Source organism: Triturus cristatus, chromosome 6, assembly GCF_964204655.1.
Source record: "Triturus cristatus chromosome 6, aTriCri1.1, whole genome shotgun sequence".
NCBI lineage: Eukaryota > Metazoa > Chordata > Amphibia > Caudata > Salamandridae > Triturus > Triturus cristatus.
Window position 1 is genome coordinate 445,561,952 of NC_140589.1, and position 14,351 is coordinate 445,576,302.

General features: G+C 47.6%; 1 protein-coding gene across 1 annotated transcript in view; it reads right to left on the reverse strand.

The window, feature by feature from the left end:
• Positions 1-14,351, reverse strand: part of HMGCLL1 (3-hydroxy-3-methylglutaryl-CoA lyase like 1) — a 938,297-nt gene that overhangs the window by 325,627 nt on the left and 598,319 nt on the right. The gene's annotated exons all lie outside the window — the stretch shown is intronic.

Genomic DNA, 14,351 nt, shown 5'->3' on the forward strand with positions numbered 1-14,351 from the left:
GTCACCCCATCCTGGATTCCCCTGGGTGTCTAGTTTTCAAAAATGTATAGGTTTGCTAGGTTTCCCAAGGTGCCCGCAGAGCTAGGGTTCAAAAACTACAGCTAGTCATTTTTCCAAAAAAGGGTCATTTTTCACTGCGCAATTGAGGTGTGACCAGGTTGCATTTTGCGCCGTTTCCTGTCGCGGGCACTAGGCCGATCCACACAAGTGAGGTACCGTTTTTCTCGTAAGACTTTGGGGAACGCGGGGTGTGTGGAAATTTGTGGATCCACGCAGATTCCGGAACTTTCCACGACAGAAATGTGGGAAAAATGTGTTTTTTTTGACAATTGTTTAGGTTTGCAAGGGATTCTGGGTAACAGACCCTGGTGGGAGGCAGTCAAGTCACCCCATCCTGGATTCCCCTGGGTGTCTAGTTTTCAAAAATGTATAGGTTTGCTAGGTTTCCCAAGGTGCCCGCAGAGCTAGGGTTCAGAAACTACAGCTAGTCATTTTTCCAAAAAAGGGTCATTTTTCACTGCGAAATTGAGGTGTGACCAGGTTGCGTTTTGCGCCGTTTCCTGTCGCGGGCACTAGGCCGATCCACACAAGTGAGGTACCGTTTTTCTCGTAAGACTTTGGGGAAAGCGGGGTGGGTCGAAATTTGTGGATCCACGCAGATTCCGGAACTTTCCACGACAGAAATGTGTGGAAAATGTGTTTTTTTGGACAATTTTTTAGGTTTGCAAGGGATTCTGGGTAACAGACCCTGGTGGGAGGCAGTCAAGTCACCCCATCCTGGATTCCCCTGGGTGTCTAGTTTTCAAAAATGTATAGGTTTGCTAGGTTTCCCAAGGTGCCCACTGAGCTAGGGTTCAAAAACTACAGCTAGTCATTTTTCCAAAAAAGGGTCATTTTTCACTGCGAAATTGAGGTGTGACCAGGTTGCGTTTTGTGCCGTTTCCTGTCGCGGGCACTAGGCCGACCCACACAAGTAAGGTACTGTTTTTCTCGTAAGACTTTGGGGAACACGGGGTGGGTGGAAATTTGTGGATCCACGCAGATTCCGGAACTTTCCACGACAGAAATGTGTGGAAAATGTGTTTTTTTTGACAATTTTTTAGGTTTGCAAGGGATTCTGGGTAACAGACACTGGTGGGAGGCAGTCAAGTCACCCCATCCTGGATTCCCCTGGGTGTCTAGTTTTCAAAAATGTATAGGTTTGCTAGGTTTCCCAAGGTGCCCGCAGAGCTAGGGTTCAAAAACTACAGCTAGTCATTTTTCCAAAAAAGGGTCATTTTTCACTGCGAAATTGAGGTGTGACCAGGTTGCGTTTTGCGCCGTTTCCTGTCGCGGGCACTAGGCCGACCCACACAAGTGAGGTACCGTTTTTCTTGTAAGACTTTGGGGAACACGGGGTGGGTGGAAATTTGTGGATCCACGCAGATTCCGGAACTTTCCACGACAGAAATGTGTGGAAAATGTGGTTTTTTTGACAATTTTTTAGGTTTGCAAGGGATTCTGGGTAACAGACCCTGGTGGGAGGCAGTCAAGTCACCCCATCCTGGATTCCCCTGGGTGTCTAGTTTTCAAAAATGTATAGGTTTGCTAGGTTTCCCAAGGTGCCCGCAGAGCTAGGGTTCAAAAACTACAGCTAGTCATTTTTCCAAAAAAGGGTCATCTTTCACTGCGAAATTGAGGTGTGACCAGGTTGCGTTTTGCGCCGTTTCCTGTTGCGGGCACTAGGCCGATCCACACAAGTGAGGTACTGTTTTTCTCGTAAGACTTTGGGGAACGCGGGGTGGGTGGAAATTTGTGGATCCACGCAGATTCCGGAACTTTCCATGACAGAAATGTGGGGAAAATGTGTTTTTTTGGACAATTTTTTAGGTTTGCAAGGGATTCTGGGTAACAGACCCTGGTGGGAGTCAGTCAAGTCACCCCATCCTGGATTCCCCTGGGTGTCTAGTTTTCGAAAATGTATAGGTTTGCTAGGTTTCCCAAGGTGCCCGCTGAGCTGGGGTTCAAAAACTACAGCTAGTCATTTTTCCAAAAAAGGGTCATTTTTCACTTCGAAATTGAGGTGTGACCAGGTTGCGTTTTGCGCCGTTTCCTGTCGCGGGCATAGGCTGACCCACACAAGTGAGGTACCATTTTTCTTCTAAGACTTTGGGGAACACGGGGTGGGTGGAAATTTGTGGATCCACGCAGATTCCGGAACTTTCCACGACAGAAATGTGTGGAAAATGTGGTTTGTTTGACAATTTTTTAGGTTTGCAAGGGATTCTGGGTAACAGACCCTGGTGGGAGGCAGTCAAGTCACCCCATCCTGGATTCCCCTGGGTGTCTAGTTTTCAAAAATGTATAGGTTTGCTAGGTTTCCCAAGGTGCCCGCAGAGCTAGGGTTCAAAAACTACAGCTAGTCATTTTTCCAAAAAAGGGTCATATTTCACTGCGAAATTGAGGTGTGACCAGGTTGCGTTTTGCGCCGTTTCCTGTCGCGGGCACTAGGCCGACCCACACAAGTGAGGTACCGTTTTTCTCGTAAGACTTTGGGGAACGCGGGGTGGGTGGAAAATTGTGGATCCACGCAGATTCCGGAACTTTCCACGACAGAAATGTGTGGAAAATGTGTTTTTTTTGACAATTTTTCAGGTTTGCAAGGGATTCTGGGTAACAGACCCTGGTGGGAGGCAGTCAAGTCACCCCATCCTGGATTCCCTTGCGTGTCTAGTTTTCAAAAATGTATAGGTTTGCTAGGTTTCCCAAGGTGCCCGCAGAGCTAGGGTTCAAAAACTACAGCTAGTCATTTTTCCAAAAAAGGGTCATTTTTCACTGCGAAATTGAGGTGTGACCAGGTTGCGTTTTGTGCCGTTTCCTGTTGCGGGCACTAGGCCGACCCACACAAGTGAGGTACCGTTTTTCTCGTAAGACTTTGGGGAACGCGCGGTGGGTGGAAAATTGTGGATCCACACAGATTCCGGAACTTTCCACGACAGAAATGTGGGGAAATGTGGTTTTTTTGCCATTTTTTTAGGTTTGCAAGGGATTCTGGGTAACAGACCCTGGTGGGAGGCAGTCAAGTCACCCCATCCTGGATTCCCCTGGGTGTCTAGTTTTCAAAAATGTATAGGTTTGCCAGGTTTCCCAAGGTGCCCGCAGAGCTAGGGTTCAAAAACTACAGCTAGTCATTTTTCCAAAAAAGGGTCATTTTTCACTGCGAAATTGAGGTGTGACCAGGTTGCGTTTTGCGCCGTTTCCTGTCGCGGGCACTAGGCCGATCCACACAAGTGAGGTACCGTTTTTCTCGTAAGACTTTGGGGAAAGCGGGGTGGGTCGAAATTTGTGGATCCACGCAGATTCCGGAACTTTCCACGACAGAAATGTGTGGAAAATGTGTTTTTTGGGACAATTTTTTAGGTTTGCAAGGGATTCTGGGTAACAGACCCTGGTGGGAGGCAGTCAAGTCACCCCATCCTGGATTCCCCTGGGTGTCTAGTTTTCAAAAATGTATAGGTTTGCTAGGTTTCCCAAGGTGCCCACTGAGCTAGGGTTCAAAAACTACAGCTAGTCATTTTTCCAAAAAAGGGTCATTTTTCACTGCGAAATTGAGGTGTGACCAGGTTGCGTTTTGTGCCGTTTCCTGTCGCGGGCACTAGGCCGACCCACACAAGTGAGGTACTGTTTTTCTCGTAAGACTTTGGGGAACACGGGGTGGGTGGAAATTTGTGGATCCACGCAGATTCCGGAACTTTCCACGACAGAAATGTGTGGAAAATGTGGTTTTTTGGACAATTTTTTAGGTTTGCAAGGGATTCTGGGTAACAGACCCTGGTGGGAGGCAGTCAAGTCACCCCATCCTGGATTCCCCTGGGTGTCTAGTTTTCAAAAATGTATAGGTTTGCTAGGTTTCCCAAGGTGCCCGCAGAGCTAGGGTTCAAAAACTACAGCTAGTCATTTTTCCAAAAAAGGGTCATTTTTCACTGCGAAATTGAGGTGTGACCAGGTTGCGTTTTGCGCCGTTTCCTGTCGCGGGCACTAGGCCGATCCACACAAGTGAGGTACCGTTTTTCTCGTAAGACTTTGGGGAAAGCGGGGTGGGTCGAAATTTGTGGATCCACGCAGATTCCGGAACTTTCCACGACAGAAATGTGTGGAAAATGTGTTTTTTTGGACAATTTTTTAGGTTTGCAAGGGATTCTCGGTAACAGACCCTGGTGGGAGGCAGTCAAGTCACCCCATCCTGGATTCCCCTGGGTGTCTAGTTTTCAAAAATGTATAGGTTTGCTAGGTTTCCCAAGGTGCCCGCAGAGCTAGGGTTCAAAAACTACAGCTCGTCATTTTTCCAAAAAAGGGTCATTTTTCACTGCGAAATTGAGGTGTGACCAGGTTGCGTTTTGCGCCGTTTCCTGTCATGGGCACTAGGCCGATCCACACAAGTGAGGTACCGTTTTTCTCGTAAATCTTTGGGGAACGCGGGGTGGGTGGAAATTTGTGGATCCACTCAGATTCCGGAACTTTCCACGACAGAAATGTGGGGAAAATGTGTTTTTTTTGACAATTTTTTAGGTTTGCAAGGGATTCTGGGTAACAGACCCTGGTGGGAGGCAGTCAAGTCACCCCATCCTGGATTCCCCTGGGTGTCTAGTTTTCAAAAATGTATAGGTTTTCTAGGTTTCCCAAGGTGCCCGCAGAGCTAGGGTTCAAAAACTACAGCTAGTCATTTTTCCAAAAAAGGGTCATTTTTCAGTGCGAAATTGAGGTGTGACCAGGTTGCGTTTTGCGCCGTTTCCTGTCGCGGGCACTAGGCCGACCCACACAAGTGAGGTACCGTTTTTCTCGTAAGACTTTGGGGAATATGGGGTGGGTGGAAATTTGTGGATCCACGCAGATTCCGGAACTTTCCACGACAGAAATGTGTGGAAAATGTGTTTTTTGTGACAATTTTTTAGGTTTGCAAGGGATTCTGGGTAACAGACCCTGGTGGGAGGCAGTCACGTCACCCCATCCTGGATTCCCCTGGGTGTCTAGTTTTCAAAAATGTATAGGTTTGCTAGGTTTCCCAAGGTGCCCGCAGAGCTAGGGTTCAAAAACTACAGCTAGTCATTTTTCCAAAAAAGGGTCATTTTTCACTGCGAAATTGAGGTGTGACCAGGTTGCGTTTTGCGCCGTTTCCTGTTGCGGGCACTAGGCCGACCCACACAAGTGAGGTACCATTTTTCTCGAAAGACTTTGGGGAACGTGGGGTGGGTGGAAATTTGTGGATCCATGCAGATTCCGGAACTTTCCACGACAGAAATGTGGGGGAAATGTGGTTTTTTTGACAATTTTTTAGGTTCACAAGGGATTCTGGGTAACAGACCCTGGTGGGAGGCAGTCAAGTCACCCCATCCTGGATTCCACTGGGTGTCTAGTTTTCAAAAATTTATAGGTTTGCTAGGTTTCCCAAGGTGCCCGCAGAGCTAGGGTTCAAAAACTACAGCTAGTCATTTTTCCAAAAAAGGGTCATCTTTCACTGCGAAATTGAGGTGTGACCAGGTTGCGTTTTGCGCCGTTTCCTGTTGCGGGCACTAGGCCGATCCACACAAGTGAGGTACTGTTTTTCTCGTAAGACTTTGGGGAACGCGGGGTGGGTGGAAATTTGTGGATCCACGCAGATTCCGGAACTTTCCATGACAGAAATGTGGGGAAAATGTGTTTTTTTGGACAATTTTTTAGGTTTGCAAGGGATTCTGGGTAACAGACCCTGGTGGGAGTCAGTCAAGTCACCCCATCCTGGATTCCCCTGGGTGTCTAGTTTTCGAAAATGTATAGGTTTGCTAGGTTTCCCAAGGTGCCCGCTGAGCTAGGGTTCAAAAACTACAGCTAGTCATTTTTCCAAAAAAGGGTCATTTTTCACTTCGAAATTGAGGTGTGACCAGGTTGCGTTTTGCGCCGTTTCCTGTCGCGGGCATAGGCTGACCCACACAAGTGAGGTACCATTTTTCTTCTAAGACTTTGGGGAACACGGGGTGGGTGGAAATTTGTGGATCCACGCAGATTCCGGAACTTTCCACGACAGAAATGTGTGGAAAATGTGTTTTTTTAGACAATTTTTTAGGTTTGCAAGGGATTCTGGGTAACAGACCCTGGTGGGAGGCAGTCAAGTCACCCCATCCTGGATTCCCCTGGGTGTCTAGTTTTCAAAAATGTATAGGTTTGGTAGGTTTCCCAAGGTGCCCGCAGAGCTAGGGTTCAAAAACTACAGCTAGTCATTTTTCCAAAAAAGGGTCATATTTCACTGCGAAATTGAGGTGTGACCAGGTTGCGTTTTGCGCCGTTTCCTGTCGCGGGCACTAGGCCGACCCACACAAGTGAGGTACCGTTTTTCTCGTAAGACTTTGGGGAACGCGGGGTGGGTGGAAAATTGTGGATCCACGCAGATTCCGGAACTTTCCACGACAGAAATGTGTGGAAAATGTGTTTTTTTTGACAATTTTTCAGGTTTGCAAGGGATTCTGGGTAACAGACCCTGGTGGGAGGCAGTCAAGTCACCCCATCCTGGATTCCCTTGCGTGTCTAGTTTTCAAAAATGTATAGGTTTGCTAGGTTTCCCAAGGTGCCCGCAGAGCTAGGGTTCAAAAACTACAGCTAGTCATTTTTCCAAAAAAGGGTCATTTTTCACTGCGAAATTGAGGTGTGACCAGGTTGCGTTTTGTGCCGTTTCCTGTTGCGGGCACTAGGCCGACCCACACAAGTGAGGTACTGTTTTTCTCGTAAGACTTTGGGGAACGCGGGGTGGGTGGAAAATTGTGGATCCACACAGATTCCGGAACTTTCCACGACAGAAATGTGGGGAAAATGTGGTTTTTTTGCCATTTTTTTAGGTTTGCAAGGGATTCTGGGTAACAGACCCTGGTGGGAGGCAGTCAAGTCACCCCATCCTGGATTCCCTTGCGTGTCTAGTTTTCAAAAATGTATAGGTTTGCTAGGTTTCCCAAGGTGCCCGCAGAGCTAGGGTTCAAAAACTACAGCTAGTCATTTTTCCAAAAAAGGGTCATTTTTCACTGCGAAATTGAGGTGTGACCAGGTTGCGTTTTGTGCCGTTTCCTGTTGCGGGCACTAGGCCGACCCACACAAGTGAGGTACCGTTTTTCTCGTAAGACTTTGGGGAACGCGGGGTGGGTGGAAAATTGTGGATCCACACAGATTCCGGAACTTTCCACGACAGAAATGTGGGGAAAATGTGGTTTTTTTGCCATTTTTTTAGGTTTGCAAGGGATTCTGGGTAACAGACCCTGGTGGGAGGCAGTCAAGTCACCCCATCCTGGATTCCCCTGGGTGTCTAGTTTTCAAAAATGTATAGGTTTGCTAGGTTTCCCAAGGTGCCCGCAGAGCTAGGGTTCAAAAACTACAGCTAGTCATTTTTCCAAAAAAGGGTCATTTTTCACTGCGAAATTGAGGTGTGACCAGGTTGCGTTTTGCGCCGTTTCCTGTCGCGGGCACTAGGCCGACCCACACAAGTGAGGTACCGTTTTTCTTGTAAGACTTTGGGGAACACGGGGTGGGTGGAAATTTGTGGATCCACGCAGATTCCGGAACTTTCCACGACAGAAATGTGTGGAAAATGTGGTTTTTTTGACAATTTTTTAGGTTTGCAAGGGATTCTGGGTAACAGACCCTGGTGGGAGGCAGTCAAGTCACCCCATCCTGGAATCCCCTGGGTGTCTAGTTTTCAAAAATGTATAGGTTTGCCAGGTTTCCCAAGGTGCCCGCAGAGCTAGGGTTCAAAAACTACAGCTAGTCATTTTTCCAAAAAAGGGTCATTTTTCACTGCGAAATTGAGGTGTGACCAGGTTGCGTGTTGCGCCGTTTCCTGTCGCGGGCACTAGGCCGATCCACACAAGTGAGGTACCGTTTTTCTCGTAAGACTTTGGGGAAAGCGGGGTGGGTCGAAATTTGTGGATCCACGCAGATTCCGGAACTTTCCACGACAGAAATGTGTGGAAAATATGTTTTTTTGGACAATTTTTTAGGTTTGCAAGGGATTCTGGGTAACAGACCCTGGTGGGAGGCAGTCAAGTCACCCCATCCTGGATTCCCCTGGGTGTCTAGTTTTCAAAAATGTATAGGTTTGCTAGGTTTCCCAAGGTGCCCACTGAGCTAGGGTTCAAAAACTACAGCTAGTCATTTTTCCAAAAAAGGGTCATTTTTCACTGCGAAATTGAGGTGTGACCAGGTTGCGTTTTGTGCCGTTTCCTGTCGCGGGCACTAGGCCGACCCACACAAATGAGGTACTGTTTTTCTCGTAAGACTTTGGGGAACACGGGGTGGGTGGAAATTTGTGGATCCACGCAGATTCCGGAACTTTCCACGACAGAAATGTGTGGAAAATGTGTTTTTTTTGACAATTTTTTAGGTTTGCAAGGGATTCTGGGTAACAGACCCTGGTGGGAGGCAGTCAAGTCACCCCATCCTGGATTCCCCTGGGTGTCTAGTTTTCAAAAAGGTATAGGTTTGCTAGGTTTCCCAAGGTGCCCGCAGAGCTAGGGTTCAAAAACTACAGCTAGTCATTTTTCCAAAAAAGGGTCATTTTTCACTGCGAAATTGAGGTGTGACCAGGTTGCGTTTTGTGCCGTTTCCTGTCGCTGGCACTAGGCCGACCCACACAAGTGAGGTACCGTTTTTCTCGTAAGACTTTGGGGGACGCGGGGTGGGTGGAAAATTGTGGATCCACGCAGATTCCAGAACTTTCCACGACAGAAATGTGTGGAAAATGTGTTTTTTTTGACAATTTTTCAGGTTTGCAAGGGATTCTGGGTAACAGACCCTGGTGGGAGGCAGTCAAGTCACCCCATCCTGGATTCCCCTGGGTGTCTAGTTTTCAAAAATGTATAGGTTTGCTAGGTTTCCCAAGGTGCCCACTGAGCTAGGGTTCAAAAACTACAGCTAGTCATTTTTCCAAAAAAGGGTCATTTTTCACTGCGAAATTGAGGTGTGACCAGGTTGCGTTTTGTGCCGTTTCCTGTCGCAGGCACTAGGCCGACCCACACAAGTGAGGTACTGTTTTTCTCGTAAGACTTTGGGGAACACGGGGTGGGTGGAAATTTGTGGATCCACGCAGATTCCGGAACTTTCCACGACAGAAATGTGTGGAAAATGTGGTTTTTTTGACAATTTTTTAGGTTTGCAAGGGATTCTGGGTAACAGACCCTGGTGGGAGGCAGTCAAGTCACCCCATCCTGGATTCCCCTGGGTGTCTAGTTTTCAAAAAGGTATAGGTTTGCTAGGTTTCCCAAGGTGCCCGCAGAGCTAGGGTTCAAAAACTACAGCTAGTCATTTTTCCAAAAAAGGGTCATTTTTCACTGCGAAATTGAGGTGTGACCAGGTTGCGTTTTGCGCCGTTTCCTGTCGCTGGCACTAGGCCGACCCACACAAGTGAGGTACCGTTTTTCTCGTAAGACTTTGGGGGACGCGGGGTGGGTGGAAAATTGTGGATCCACGCAGATTCCGGAACTTTCCACGACAGAAATGTGTGGAAAATGTGTTTTTTTTTACAATTTTTCAGGTTTGCAAGGGATTCTGGGTAACAGACCCTGGTGGGAGGCAGTCAAGTCACCCCATCCTGGATTCCCCTGGGTGTCTAGTTTTCAAAAATGTATAGGTTTGCTAGGTTTCCCAAGGTGCCCGCAGAGCTAGGGTTCAAAAACTACAGCTAGTCATTTTTCCAAAAAAGGGTCATTTTTCACTGCGCAATTGAGGTGTGACCAGGTTGCATTTTGCGCCGTTTCCTGTCGCGGGCACTAGGCCGATCCACACAAGTGAGGTACTGTTTTTCTCGTAAGACTTTGGGGAACGCGGGGTGTGTGGAAATTTGTGGATCCACGCAGATTCCGGAACTTTCCACGACAGAAATGTGGGAAAAATGTGGTTTTTTTGACAATTGTTTAGGTTTGCAAGGGATTCTGGGTAACAGACCCTGGTGGGAGGCAGTCAAGTCACCCCATCCTGGATTCCCCTGGGTGTCTAGTTTTAAAAAATGTATAGGTTTGCTAGGTTTCCCAAGGTGCCCGCAGAGCTAGGGTTCAGAAACTACAGCTAGTCATTTTTCCAAAAAAGGGTCATTTTTCACTGCGAAATTGAGGTGTGACCAGGTTGCGTTTTGTGCCGTTTCCTGTCGCGGGCACTAGGCCGATCCACACAAGTGAAGTACCGTTTTTCTCGTAAGACTTTGGGGAACGCGGGGTGGGTGGAAATTTGTGGATCCACGCAGATTCCGGAACTTTCCACGACAGAAATGTGTGGAAAATGTGTTTTTTTTGACAATTCCTTAGGTTTGCAAGGGATTCTGGGTAACAGACCCTGGTGGGAGGCAGTCAAGTCACCCCATCCTGGATTCCCCTGGGTGTCTAGTTTTCAAAAATGTATAGGTTTGCCAGGTTTCCCAAGGTGCCCGCAGAGCTAGGGTTCAAAAACTACAGCTAGTCATTTTTCCAAAAAAGGGTCATTTTTCACTGCGAAATTGAGGTGTGACCAGGTTGCGTTTTGCGCCGTTTCCTGTCGCGGGCACTAGGCCGATCCACACAAGTGAGGTACCGTTTTTCTCGTAAGACTTTGGGGAAAGCGGGGTGGGTCGAAATTTGTGGATCCACGCAGATTCCGGAACTTTCCACGACAGAAATGTGTGGAAAATGTGTTTTTTTGGACAATTTTTTAGGTTTGCAAGGGATTCTGGGTAACAGACCCTGGTGGGAGGCAGTCAAGTCACCCCATCCTGGATTCCCCTGGGTGTCTAGTTTTCAAAAATGTATAGGTTTGCTAGGTTTCCCAAGGTGCCCACTGAGCTAGGGTTCAAAAACTACAGCTAGTCATTTTTCCAAAAAAGGGTCATTTTTCACTGCGAAATTGAGGTGTGACCAGGTTGCGTTTTGTGCCGTTTCCTGTCGCGGGCACTAGGCCGACCCACACAAGTAAGGTACTGTTTTTCTCGTAAGACTTTGGGGAACACGGGGTGGGTGGAAATTTGTGGATCCACGCAGATTCCGGAACTTTCCACGACAGAAATGTGTGGAAAATGTGTTTTTTTTGACAATTTTTTAGGTTTGCAAGGGATTCTGGGTAACAGACACTGGTGGGAGGCAGTCAAGTCACCCCATCCTGGATTCCCCTGGGTGTTTAGTTTTCAAAAATGTATAGGTTTGCTAGGTTTCCCAAGGTGCCCGCAGAGCTAGGGTTCAAAAACTACAGCTAGTCATTTTTCCAAAAAAGGGTCATTTTTCACTGCGAAATTGAGGTGTGACCAGGTTGCGTTTTGCGCCGTTTCCTGTCGCGGGCACTAGGCCGACCCACACAAGTGAGGTACCGTTTTTCTTGTAAGACTTTGGGGAACACGGGGTGGGTGGAAATTTGTGGATCCACGCAGATTCCGGAACTTTCCACGACAGAAATGTGTGGAAAATGTGGTTTTTTTGATAATTTTTTAGGTTTGCAAGGGATTCTGGGTAACAGACCCTGGTGGGAGGCAGTCAAGTCACCCCATCCTGGATTCCCCTGGGTGTCTAGTTTTCAAAAATGTATAGGTTTGCTAGGTTTCCCAAGGTGCCCGCAGAGCTAGGGTTCAAAAACTACAGCTAGTCATTTTTCCAAAAAAGGGTCATCTTTCACTGCGAAATTGAGGTGTGACCAGGTTGCGTTTTGCGCCGTTTCCTGTTGCGGGCACTAGGCCGATCCACACAAGTGAGGTACTGTTTTTCTCGTAAGACTTTGGGGAACGCGGGGTGGGTGGAAATTTGTGGATCCACGCAGATTCCGGAACTTTCCATGACAGAAATGTGGGGAAAATGTGTTTTTTTGGACAATTTTTTAGGTTTGCAAGGGATTCTGGGTAACAGACCCTGGTGGGAGTCAGTCAAGTCACCCCATCCTGGATTCCCCTGGGTGTCTAGTTTTCGAAAATGTATAGGTTTGCTAGGTTTCCCAAGGTGCCCGCTGAGCTAGGGTTCAAAAACTACAGCTAGTCATTTTTCCAAAAAAGGGTCATTTTTCACTTCGAAATTGAGGTGTGACCAGGTTGCGTTTTGTGCCGTTTCCTGTCGCGGGCATAGGCTGACCCACACAAGTGAGGTACCATTTTTCTTCTAAGACTTTGGGGAACACGGGGTGGGTGGAAATTTGTGGATCCACGCAGATTCCGGAACTTTCCACGACAGAAATGTGTGGAAAATGTGGTTTTTTTGACAATTTTTTAGGTTTGCAAGGGATTCTGGGTAACAGACCCTGGTGGGAGGCAGTCAAGTCACCCCATCCTGGATTCCCCTGGGTGTCTAGTTTTCAAAAATGTATAGGTTTGCTAGGTTTCCCAAGGTGCCCGCAGAGCTAGGGTTCAAAAACTACAGCTAGTCATTTTTCCAAAAAAGGGTCATATTTCACTGCGAAATTGAGGTGTGACCAGGTTGCGTTTTGCGCCGTTTCCTGTCGCGGGCACTAGGCCGAACCACACAAGTGAGGTACCGTTTTTCTCGTAAGACTTTGGGGAACGCGGGGTGGGTGGAAAATTGTGGATCCACGCAGATTCCGGAACTTTCCACGACAGAAATGTGTGGAAAATGTGTTTTTTTTGCCATTTTTTTAGGTTTGCAAGGGATTCTGGGTAACAGACCCTGGTGGGAGGCAGTCAAGTCACCCCATCCTGGATTCCCCTGGGTGTCTAGTTTTCAAAAATGTATAGGTTTGCCAGGTTTCCCAAGGTGCCCGCAGAGCTAGGGTTCAAAAACTACAGCTAGTCATTTTTCCAAAAAAGGGTCATTTTTCACTGCGAAATTGAGGTGTGACCAGGTTGCGTTTTGCGCCGTTTCCTGTCGCGGGCACTAGGCCGATCCACACAAGTGAGGTACCGTTTTTCTCGTAAGACTTTGGGGAAAGCGGGGTGGGTCGAAATTTGTGGATCCACGCAGATTCCGGAACTTTCCACGACAGAAATGTGTGGAAAATATGTTTTTTTGGACAATTTTTAAGGTTTGCAAGGGATTCTGGGTAACAGACCCTGGTGGGAGGCAGTCAAGTCACCCCATCCTGGATTCCCCTGGGTATCTAGTTTTCAAAAATGTATAGGTTTGCTAGGTTTCCCAAGGTGCCCACTGAGCTAGGGTTCAAAAACTACAGCTAGTCATTTTTCCAAAAAAGGGTCATTTTTCACTGCGAAATTGAGGTGTGACCAGGTTGCGTTTTGTGCCGTTTCCTGTCGCGGGCACTACGCCGACCCACACAAGTGAGGTACTGTTTTTCTCGTAAGACTTTGGGGAACACGGGGTGGGTGGAAATTTGTGGATCCACGCAGATTCCGGAACTTTCCACGACAGAAATGTGTGGAAAATGTGGTTTTTTTGACAATTTTTTAGGTTTGCAAGGGATTCTGGGTAACAGACCCTGGTGGGAGGCAGTCAAGTCACCCCATCCTGGATTCCCCTGGGTGTCTAGTTTTCAAAAATGTATAGGTTTGCTAGGTTTCCCAAGGTGCCCGCAGAGCTAGGGTTCAAAAACTACAGCTAGTCATTTTTCCAAAAAAGGGTCATTTTTCACTGCGAAATTGAGGTGTGACCAGGTTGCGTTTTGCGCCGTTTCCTGTCGCGGGCACTAGGCCGACCCACACAAGTGAGGTAACGTTTTTCTTGTAAGACTTTGGGGAACACGGGGTGGGTGGAAATTTGTGGATCCACGCAGATTCCGGAACTTTCCACGACAGAAATATGTGGAAAATGTGGTTTTTTTGACAATTTTTTAGGTTTGCAAGGGATTCTGGGTAACAGACCCTGGTGGGAGGCAGTCAAGTCACCCCGTCCTGGATTCCCTTGCGTGTCTAGTTTTCAAAAATGTATAGGTTTGCTAGGTTTCCCAAGGTGCCCGCAGAGCTAGGGTTCAAAAACTACAGCTAGTCATTTTTCCAAAAAAGGGTCATTTTTCACTGCGAAATTGAGGTGTGACCAGGTTGCGTTTTGTGCCGTTTCCTGTTGCGGGCACTAGGCCGACCCACACAAGTGAGGTACCGTTTTTCTCGTAAGCCTTTGGGGAACGCGGGGTGGGTGGAAATTTGTGGATCCACGCAGATTCCGGAACTTTCCACGACAGAAATGTGTGGAAAATGTGGTTTTTTTGACAATTTTTTAGGTTTGCAAGGGATTCTGGGTAACAGACCCTGGTGGGAGGCAGTCAAGTCACCCCATCCTGGAATCCCCTGGGTGTCTAGTTTTCAAAAATGTATAGGTTTGCCAGGTTTCCCAAGGTGCCCGCAGAGCTAGGGTTCAAAAACTACAGCTAGTCATTTTTCCAAAAAAGGGTCATTTTTCACTGCGAAATTGAGGTGTGACCAGGTTGCGTGTTGCGCCGTTTCCTGTCGC